The following is an 11857-nucleotide window of genomic DNA, read 5'->3' on the forward strand; positions in this document are numbered from 1 at the left end:
ACATACTCAGAACTAGCATGTGTGTGGGTAGAACACAGTGAACACAGGGGATAACAGCATAAATTCAGAGATAATATCAGAAGATAGAATGTCAGAAGACATAAATTCTCTGGTAAGCAGTTTAGGTTTTACTACAAATATTGAAGGTTTAGAGTAAAACTGATTAATTTTATTTGATTTTCATTTTAAAATTCATATTTAAAAAAGATTTTTCTTACTTTTATTCAAAGAATTTGTGCTGGAAGTCCCAGGATGGAGGCAGTGAAGCTAGTTAGGAGGCTAAAGAGTACCAGACCATGACACGCCAAAAAAAGGTAACTTGAACTAAGAATTATTTTCAGCTGAAGTGACTTGGGAAAGAATAGACAAAATAATAGACACTGTGATCACTCCCCTTCCTGAAAACAAGAGATAAAATTCTCATACAACAGGTTCCATCCCTATACCAGAAGAAATATTCTCTTTAAAAAATATTTAATTCCAGTATACTTATTATATGTTACTTTAGATTCAGGTGTGCAATATAGTGATTCAACAATCCTATACATGTCTCAGTGCTCATCAGTATATGTGCACTCTTAATCCCCTTCAGCTTTTTCACCTGTAATCCCACTTACCTTCCCTCTGGTGGCCAACAGTTTGTTTTCTAAGGTTCAGATTTATTTTTTGGGGTTTGTCTCTTTTTTCCCTTTATTCATTTGTTTTGTGTCTTCAATTCCACACATGAAGGAAATTACATGGCATTTGTTTTCCTCTGACTTATTTTGCTCAACATCATACTCTCTACATCCATCCATGTTGTTGTAAATGAGAAAGACTCCATTCTTTTTTTATGGCTAAGTAATATTCCTCTCTATATTCATCTTCTTTATCTATTCATCTATCAATGGACACATGGACTGTTTCCATAATTTTGCTATTGTAAATAATGCTGCAATCAAAATAAAGTCTTATAAATCTTTTCAAGTCAATGTTTTCATATTCTATGGGTAAATACCCAGTAGTGGAATTACTGGATCATATGAAAGTTCTATTTTTAATTTTTTGAGGAAGCTGTGTACTGCTTTTCAGTTTGCATTTCCATGAACAGTGCACAAGAGTTCCTTTTCCTCCACCACCTTGCCAACTGTTGCTTCTTGTGTTTTTGATGTTAGCCATCAAAATGTTAGATGATGTTAGATGAGAGGTATGAGGTGATATCTCACTGTGGTTTGATTTTCACATCCCAAATGTTGAGTGATGTTGAGCATCTTTTCATGTGTCTCTATGTCTTCTTCATGTTTTCTGCCCATTTTTAATTGGATTATTTGGGTTTTGGATATGAAGTGAATAAGTTCTTTATATATTTTGGATACTATTGACTATCAGATATGTCATTTGCAAATAACATTCAGTGGGTTGTTTTTTAGTTTTATTGATTATTTCTTTTACTGTGCAGAAGCTGAAACTCTTAATTATGATGTGGTCTCAATAGTTTATTTTTGTTTTTGTTTCTCTTGCCTCAAGAGACATATATAGAAAAATGTTTTTACAGCTGATGTCAGAGAAATTACTGTCAGTGCTCTACTCTAGGATTTTTATGGTTTCAGATCTCACATTTAGGTCTTTAATCCATTTTGAGATTATTTTTGTGTACACAGTAGGACACTGGTCTAATTTCATTCTTCTGCATATAGCTGTCCAGTTTTCCCAACACCATTTGTTGAAGAGACTCTTTCCCCATTCCTTAATCTAGCCTCCTTTGTTGAAAATAAATTGACCATCTTGGGTTTATTTCTGGGCTCTGATATAAAAAAAAGTATGGATTTCTGATATGTTCTATTGATCTACATGTTTATTTTTGTGCTAGTATCATACTGTTTTGATTATTACAGCTTTGTAGTTTATCTTGAAATCTGAGATTGTGATATTTCCATTTTTTGCTCATCTTTTTCAAGATTGCATTGCTTATTCAGGTATTTGTTTGTTTTTGTGGTTTCATACAAATTTCAGAAGTATTTGTTCTAGTTCTGTGAAAAGCACTGTCAGTATTTTAACAGGGTTTGCATTAAATTTGTGGTTTGCTTTGAGTAATATAGACATTTTAACAATATGTGTTCTTGCAATCCACAAGCATGGAATATCTTTCCATTTGTTCATGTCATCTTCAATTTCATCAAAGTTTTGTAGTTTTTATAAAAATGTCTATCACCTCCTTGATTAAATTCATCCTTAGGTATTTTATTTTATTGTTGGTTCAATTATAAATGAGATTGTTTTCTTAATTTCTCTTTCTTCTACTTCATTATTTGTGTACAGAAATGTAGTGAATTTCGCTATATCAATTTTGTATACTGCAACCTTACTAAATTCATTTATCAGTTCTAATAATTTTCTGAGGGAGTCTTTAAGGGTTTTCTATATACAGTATCATGTCATGTGCAAATAGCGAAAGATTTACTTCTTACTCATTTGGATTCCTCTTTCTTTGTTTCTTTCTCTCTTTCTTTATTCTTTCTATCTTTCTTTTTCTTTTCTCTGCTGTGGCTAGGGCTTCCAGTATTATGTTGAATAAAAGAATTCAGAGTGGACATCTTTGTCTTATTCTTGACCTCAGGGGAAAAGTTCCATTTTTCATCATTGAATATGATGTTAGCTGTTAGTTTTTCATATATGGTTATTACTACATTGAAGTGAGTTCCTCCTAAACCTATTGTGTTGAGGGTCTTTACCATGAATGGATGTTTTAGTTTGTCAAATGCCTTTTCTTCTTCTATTGAAATGATCATATGGTTTTTATCCTTTCTTTTGTTGATATGATATATCATATTTATTGATTTATGAATATTGCATCCCAGGAATAAATCCCACTTGATCACAACAAACAATTTTTTAATGTAGTGTTGGATTTGGTTTTCTAATTTTTTTTTGATGAATTTTACATCTATATATTTTTCTTGGAGTGCCTTTATCTGGTTTTGGTATCAGAGTAATGTTGTCCTCATAGAATGAATTTGGAAGCTTTCCTTCTTATGTTTTTGAAATAGTTTGAGAAGAAAAGTATTAACTCTTCTTTAAATGTTTGGTAGACTTCACCTCTGAAGATGTCTGGGCCTTGACTTTTGTTTGTTTGTTTTTGTTTTAATTACTAATTCATTTTTATGGCTGATAATTTGTCTGTTCAAATTTTCTATTTCTTCCTGCTCTGGTTTTGGTAGGTTAGGTGTTTCTAGGAATTTATCTATTTCTAGAAGAAATTTTCTTATTATTAAGGATGAGAAGTTGAGACTGGAAGAATTCTGAACACACAGACTATATTAAAATATCTTTTGTCTTCCTTTAGTCACTCACATGGTTTAGATACATTTCCACAACTGCCTTTGTTCAACCTAATATTAAAAAAAATGGTTTTATCACTTCTTTGCATCTGTATTTTCTTATGAGGCTCTCATGTCATGCGAATTTTTACATAATCTAAATTTGTGTGATTTTCTCCAACTAATCTGTCTTATGTCTATTTAGTTTTCAGGCCCAGCCAAGAACACCAAAAAGGCAGAAGTCAACTTTAGCCTCGCCTACAAGGAGATTGCATAGTCTAGACAAGAGATTGGAAGTAATAGTAAAAATGAATAATTCAAGGAGCACTCATGTTAGGGGATGCATTTTACACATGCATTTGCTGACAAGAGTGTGGGAGTTAGTAAACAGGAGATTCTAGTGCCTACATTTGCTCATCACTGATTTCTTTTCCAAATCACTTTGTACACTGGCTTCTTTGACTGCATGCTTTTTTTTTGGTTCGGTTTTATTTTCTTGTTACTCTTGTTTCCCTAGATGCTCTATATCATCCACTTTGTCAGCAGTTTCTTATCCAATCACTGTTTAAATGTTCAATTTCTTAAGGGCACATCTAGATCATTCTGTCTCATAAAACTAGTCTCATTCCTAGATTACTATAACCATTTTTATAAGTTATCCTTGTTATCTCTTTTATATTTATGCCAGCCCTGACCTCTTCTCTCAGTTTTAGAAAAATAGAGTGTGCTACCTCTTTTAAATCACGATTTGGTTGTCTTACATGCCCATGAAACCTAACATGATCAGAACCAAATTCATTTATTTCTCTTGCATTCATGTTTTCATTTTAATTATTTTATATAGCAACTTGATCAACTTATTATTTATTCAGAAATCTAAATGTAATAATTAATTCTTTCCCCCCTTCAGCTCCACAATCAACTCCATATTCTGTTCATTATGCACCACAAAATCTCCACAATCTTTCATTTTCTCCACTCACACTTTCCTATTCTAAGTAAATTTATACCATCAACAATATAACATTATCTTTACAGTAATACAGTATCTTTATTTTTAACATTATTTTATTAAAGTATAGTTGGCATACAATGGGACTTAGCTTCAGATGTACAACACAGTGTCTTTATTATCTCTTCCCATTCAATTCTAGTCTACACCCTGGAACAAAAATCATATTTTTTACAATTATGGATTATCTTAAATCAATACTACACTTAACATTTTTTCAATATAAGTTTATCTTATTGAAAGTAAGTACTGAAGTCTATAAGACATCTTCAAAGTTTAACGTAAGATTCAAATTTTACACTGACCTCATTATTCCATGTTTCCCCTTACTGTCTGTTCTTCATCAATTGTTCTTTCTTTTTAGTTTGATGCATCTATAATGCTCAATCTCCCTTTTCAAGCCTCATCATGCATTCTTCAATCTAAATACTATTTTTCACATTGTGCCATCCATTAAACCCCACAAAAATACATAATTTGTATAACTAACTTCTATTAACTTATACAATAAATATTTAACATAAACTAGGTGCCACAAATGATGAAATCTTGGCAACAGTTATTTTTCAGGTCACCTTAAACATCACTTTCTTTAGGTAGAAATTCCTATCACTTTCCCTCCTGTCACCCCGGAATAAGTATTTTCCTAAGTTTCTATACATCTCAACTTTTTCATCATATACTTGTGCAATATATTTCTTCCCCATAAGATTCTAAGTGCTAAAAATGTCATGTGTCACTTCAGTCCCAATGAAAGGATATATAGTCACATTAAGTCTATTAGTGTTATTGAATAACCACAATAATATGAGATATTGGAAAGAAGATAATTATTTTCTTTCCCCCCCAAATCTATCATTTAAGAAACAAAAAAGAAAAAAAAAAGACAAAAAAGACTTCATATTTGAGTCTTTACATAGTCTCCCACTTTAATTTGTTCTTTTTATTCCTTTAGAAAAATAGATTATTAAAGTATCTGGTGGGGGCACCTGGGTGGCTTAGTGGGTTAAGCTGCTGCCTTCGGCTCAGGTCCTCGGATTGAGTCCCACATCGGGCTCTCTGTTCAGCATGGAGCCTGCTTCCCTCTCTCTCTCTGCCTGCCTCTGTGTCTCCTTGTGATCTCTCTCTGTCAAATAAATAAATAAAATCTTAAAAAAAAAAGTATCTGGTGGTTCAGTTGGTTAAGCATCTGCCTTTAGCTCAGGTCATGATCCTGGAGTCCTGGGATAGAGCCCTATGTTGGACTCCTTGCTCAGCAGGGGTCTGCTTCTCCCTCTGCCTCTCCCCCTTCTTGTGTTTTATCTCTCTCTCAAATAAATAAGTAAAATATTTTTTAAAAGTTTATTTGATCTGAGCATATTAACTTGAACATATTTCAATGAATGAAATTTTGGATACTTAAACACATTGAATAAGTAGACTTCAGTTCTTTTTGAGACAAAGAAGGCAAAAATTTTTAATATCAATTATGCCGTTTTTTCCCTGGGATTGTCAGAACACAATTTTAGATATTGGATGTTGTTATAAACAAACCTCAAAACTCAAATCATCATCATCATCATCATCATCGTAATAATAAATAAAAAACAATAGAAAGTTTGTATTTCTGAGAGGGATGTAGTAAAACATAGCAGTCCATCTAGAAATAGCCAGATTTTTTGAAAAATCACATATTTAAAGACACCAGAGAATTGTGTAAACATGAACGGATGAGCTTATATTAAAAGAAGAAGAAGAAGAAAAGAAGAAGAAGAAGAAGAAGAAGAACTGTTTTGACCTGAGATTTTCATTACAAGCCACTTTTCACTGACCACATTGTCAATTGCACATGCAGACAAGATAGGACCTGGAAAGGGGGAAGAAAAATTGTTAGTATGCAGTTTCTCCTACTGGATATATACTATATTTAGAGCTTTCATAGGAAACAAGTGAGCCAGACTCAGAGGCTACAGAGAGAGTGAAATATCCTGTAGGTTCATGATACATCAAAATTGCCAAACAAACACACACTTACACATTCTATATTGAAACAACAGAAAATTAAAAAAAAAAAAATATATATATATATGTATATATATATATATATAAATCCTGGATACTTTTGAGGTAATAAAAACATATGCTAGAAGACAATGGACTAAGTCTTCATCCACATATAACATTCAAAAAAATTATTCTATTATCCTTAGGGAAAATAACTTCTAACCTTAAATCCTATATTCAACCAAAATTTACTTAATGAAGAAATTTTCAAATATACAAGAACCCAGAAGTTTTGCCAACAGATTTCTTCTAGAAAATAACTTATTCTAGCAAGGATATATTCTAGCAAGGATGTATTCTAGCAAGGATAAAATCAAAACAGGGAAGATACTGGGTAGAACAAAGGCAAAGCTGAGAGGAAGAGTGATTTCTATATATGAAGGAGAAAAGACGTTGGCCAACACTCTCCACACACACACACACACACACACACACACACACACACACACACACCCCAAAATGTATAACCAAACAGAATTGTTGAGAACAACAATTTCAGGTTTCTAGAAACTGACCAAAGGTAACCTGACAGTGCTTAGGATAAGATAAAGAGGCAATCTGTTTTTTTATTGTCTGGCTCTTCCTATTCTCTAGTATCATTTCAAATTGGTAAGAACTGTAGTTTTACCAGAGTAAAGCTGGTTGAAAAATAAGCAGTTATATGGCCACACTGTGTAGACTCAGTCTGGTGTGAGGGTAGAATATACAAATCCAAGACTCAGTCAGCTTAAAGTGGCAAAATTGTTGGGAAATAAATAAGGAAAACTCATTCCTTTGAGCTTCCAAAGTTATGATCTTGATTGAAATAAATAACAGGTCAGTCAGAAAGTGAACAGATGAATTTTGGAAATGAAAGAGTCATAGTGTTACAGACTAGATTGTGTCCCCAAAACTCATATGTTGAAGGCTTAACCTTTAATGCACTTCAGACCGTGACTTTAATGAACACAGGGCCTTTTAGAAAGTAATTAAGGTTAAATAAGCTTATACGGGTGGAGCCTAAGCCAGTATAACTGATGTCCTTATATGAAAACAAAGAGAAGAGGAAGGGATGCATGTGAACAGGGGAAAGACAATGTGAGGACACAATGAGAAGGTGACTATCTGCATGCCAGATAGTCACGTCTGGGGAGAAACCAACTGGCTAATACTTTGGTCTTGGACTTCTAGTCTTCAGAACTGTAAGAAAATTAATTACTGTTTTCTAAGCCATCAATTTTATAACATTTTTTTTATGGTAACTCTAGTTGTTTGAGAAACAGAGGAAATTTTAGAGATACCAGTGGATAGTGAAAGTAAAAGGCTATTTTAAGAACTGGATGACTTTTGAACATATTTTTCAAGCCACACACAGATCAATCAGCACTGTTTAGAAATCTTTCAGGCTTGAAGAGTTTGAGCAAAACTTCAGTTCAAATCATTGGCTGACAGCTAAGCAAAGTGATGCCCAGAATAAACCCCCAAAGCTAGATTAAAAAAAAAAAAGGAAGAAAATAAACAACAATTATAATAACAAGATCAGATAGATCAGAGGCCATATACTTATTAGAGTATATAGATTTTGCAGTTTCAGTCCAGGCAAGTTTCTTAAAATAACAATAATGATTAGAAAGACAATTTAAAACAGAGTTGTTTCAACATGTTATCTAAAATGTCCAATTTTCAATTAAAAATGGAAAAACAAAACTGTCATACTCAGGAAAAAGAGTAAAATTTGGCTATAAAAGTCTATGATGTTGAAATTAGGTAACACAGATTTTATAAATCTTGATTTATAAGTTTGTTAAAGGATTAAAGAAATCTAGGGGCACCTAGGTGGCTTGGTTTTTAGCTCAGGTCATGATATTGGGATCCTGGAATTCAGCCCTGCATTAGGCTCTGTGGTCAGCAGGGAGTCTGCTTGAAAATTCTCTCTCCTTCTCCCTTTGCCCCTCCCCCTGCTCAGACTCTCTCTTTCTCTAAAATAAATAAAGTCTAAAAAAAAAAAAAAAAACCTGAGATCCATATTTAGAGAAATAAAGAAAGTTATGAAGGCATTGACTCAACAAAGGGGGAGTCTCAAAATAGAAGTGCAAATGGAAGAAGAACCAAATGGAAAATCAGAAGCTTACCTCCATTACAGATTTGAGATAGAAGGATCAGAAAACTCAAAGTGAGATGTGTAAAAATGATCCAATCCTAAGAACAGAGAGACAAATATTTGAAGACAAATTAACAGAGATACAAGGCTTGTGGGATACAGCAAGCTTACCAACAAATATGTGGGTGGAGTTCCAGACAATAAATGAAGAAGAAAAAGTTCAGAAAAAAATTGAAGAGATCTTGGCTGAAAATTTCCAAATTGAAAACATTAACTCTCCAATTTAAGAAGCACAACAAAAAGCAAAAATGATAATCAACAGGAAGATCCATCATTTGGTGAATGAAGCACTAATGAAATGAAACAACCATATATTGTAGGCAGAATAGAGCCCCACAAAAGATACCTGGGTAAAACATACATATTAAAGTCATAGAAAGTCTGATAGTATCTCTATGTATATTTTATATTTATTTTGTAAGTACATGAATTTTTTTATTTCATCTGTGTGCTATTTAAATAAGTACCCCTGCAAGTCTGAAAATAGAAGAAAGAGAAAAAGGTAAAATAACAAATCCATCAGAATAACAATGTTATCAAATGAAATAAGATTAACCTAAACTATCATAAACAACAAAATGGGTTGTTATATATTAGTAAAAAATCCATAAGGAAAAAATAACATCTGGTAATAAACAGTAATACTCTTCACAATTTAATTTCAAAATATGTAATTCAAAAACTGATAGATTTAAAATCTAAGAAATAACTGACAATCTCAGAAAACATGAAATCAAGTACAGAAAAATACATAAATCTATAAAGGGACTGACTATACTTTAAATACATAATTCTAAACAATAAAAATATTCATATAAATATATATTTATTACTACTAGCTAGTAATAAATAATATTGCCCAAAATGAGGCTATACGAGCAAATATCTAGATGAGCACAGGACATAGTGCTAAATCACTAAATTGTACACAGGAAACTAATATTACAGGTATCTATTGTGATATCTAAATAAATACACAGACAAATTAATAACTTGAAAAACCTTTATTAAAAATAAAAATCAAAACAAATTAAAAGACTGAGGAAATATGTAGACTTTAAATTTTTGTAAGTCTCTTAAATTAGGGAGGATTAATAAACCAAACAAGGCAAAATAACTAGAGTGGATCAATAAGAGTCAATCTACTTAAAAAAAAAAAACTGCACTACTGTAAATATAAAGCTAAGAACAGGTGCAAATCATGTTTGTAAAAAGGGGAATGTAACCACACAAGGAAGTTATTTGTAAAATAAAATTTCTGTTAGGATAATATTGAAATCAGGATGAAATGGTTCTCTTCCCAGGAACACACTAAATGCCACATTGACTTAAGGTAAAACAGAAAACCCAAATACACCAATAAAGCAGAGAAGAAAATAAAGATCTAGCTTCTGAAACAGGACTGAATTAGGTGAGTTGTATCAAAGTTTATAGGATAATTTATATTTTAAATTATTTCTTAAATATTAAATTATTAAAATATTATTAAATTATTAAAATATTAATTATTTTAAATATTTATTTTAAATAATTTAAATTATTTTCTTATTTCTTATTTCAATGAGACTTAGAGAAGTGAAAATAAAAGCAGCTATCAAATCTCTTTATCTGGCTAACAAAACCCAAATTCAAATTGGTAAAATAACATAACCCAAATTCTTTGGATAGGTAGGACTTTTCTCAGACACAAAAACATGTTTCAACATAAAAAATGCACTGATATGACTAATTATAATACTAGACTGAAGTCGGGAAAAAACAATACATTTCATATCAAAAAGCAGTTGATATTATGAAGCCTATATTGTTCCTGAAAATTTAAGGGAAAGAAGAATAGAACACAGATATTTCTTACCACGCTAAATATTAAATTGCCCAAATCTAAAGCACACCTCATATTTAGTGTGATGCTGCACTACACTGATGACTATGGAAACTGGACTAGAAAAAAGATACTTGATTTTATCTCTGGCCTTCAATAATATATGGGAAAACCTAGTCAAAACAATAAGATAAAAAAATTATGAAGAATAATAGAAAGAAGAGAACTTGTAACGATTGATTTTTGATATCTAATCATTTACTAATCAAGTTATTATGTTATAATTTACTAATCCAAATAGATAAAAGATCAAACACAGAAAAAAATCAGTAGATTTTTTTTATTATCAGAAATAAACAAGGGTTATATAATCAGAAAGTACAGTCCATTTATATAGTAAACTAAACCTTAAGAAACTCAGTTAACTGAATGTCTGTGAAGAAATTATAAAACCATGGAAGGATATAAAGAAGGTCTTAATAAAAAGGATTGCCATCATGTCTATGGAACTTTTCAACTCTGAATAATTCAGTGCTGTTAAGTTGTAAATTTTGCCTAAATTAATCAAAAAATACAATTATATTTCAATCAAAATCCAAATAGAGTATTTTTGAAGCTTACCAAGTTGATCCCAAGATTGATATGAAAAAAAATATATCCAAGAATAAAATAACAATTTTAGAAATTAAAAAGAGATATGAGAGTTTATTATTCAGAGTCAAAAAACCTATTCATCTATGATAATAATATGTGTATATTGTGAATGAACAGGACATAAAATTGAGTTTAGAGAGTAAAGAAATAGGCACATATGTATAGGGAAAGTTAGTGTATTGTAAAATCTCACAGATGTGGCATGAAGATGGATTTTTCAATGAGTGAGATTGAGATATTTGGGGGAAATTTAAATTATTTTCTTATTTCAGATTCCTGGCTCAAAATCTAAACTCTGAAGTTATTACAAGGGAAGATAGAAAACTGTGTATATAACAAGGGAATTGCTGAAAATAAGACTCAGTTGGCCTTGACATGAATCTTTTGTCTTGTGCTGACCCACTGTCAACTGAATTTCTAGAGACAGAGAGTAAATTTGAAGGCATTGGACAAAGAAAATATCAAATGATAAATTAAAAACAAAACAAACTAAGAATTTAATTAGCTGACCTTGATGTCCAATATGATTAGATGTTTTTATAAGTTGATAAGTTAGTAAGACTTTTTTCCATTTCTCTTTTAATTTGATTGAAATGGAAATAAGACATGAATAACCTATACAAAGTTTTCATGTTGCAAATCTAAACTTATGTGTTTTTTAAATTATTTTGAAATGAATCAAAACATTGTAGTTTTAAAGGTTTATTTTTATTACCTCTACTTTTCTCTGAAGAGATTTACCTAAAAATAATAAGATAGAGAGAAATACTTGAATTAGTTTAGGTGATCTATGGCCAGCTTTTGTCAGATTGTGTTTTCATCATCTCTTAATAGGTACTAATTGGAAATACATTCAGTTGTGAAAGGTTGAAAATTAGTCATTAAATATA

This window comes from Lontra canadensis, unplaced genomic scaffold (assembly GCF_010015895.1).
Source record: "Lontra canadensis isolate GAN:19392208 unplaced genomic scaffold, GSC_riverotter_1.0 scaffold7, whole genome shotgun sequence".
NCBI classification, from domain to species: domain Eukaryota; kingdom Metazoa; phylum Chordata; class Mammalia; order Carnivora; family Mustelidae; genus Lontra; species Lontra canadensis.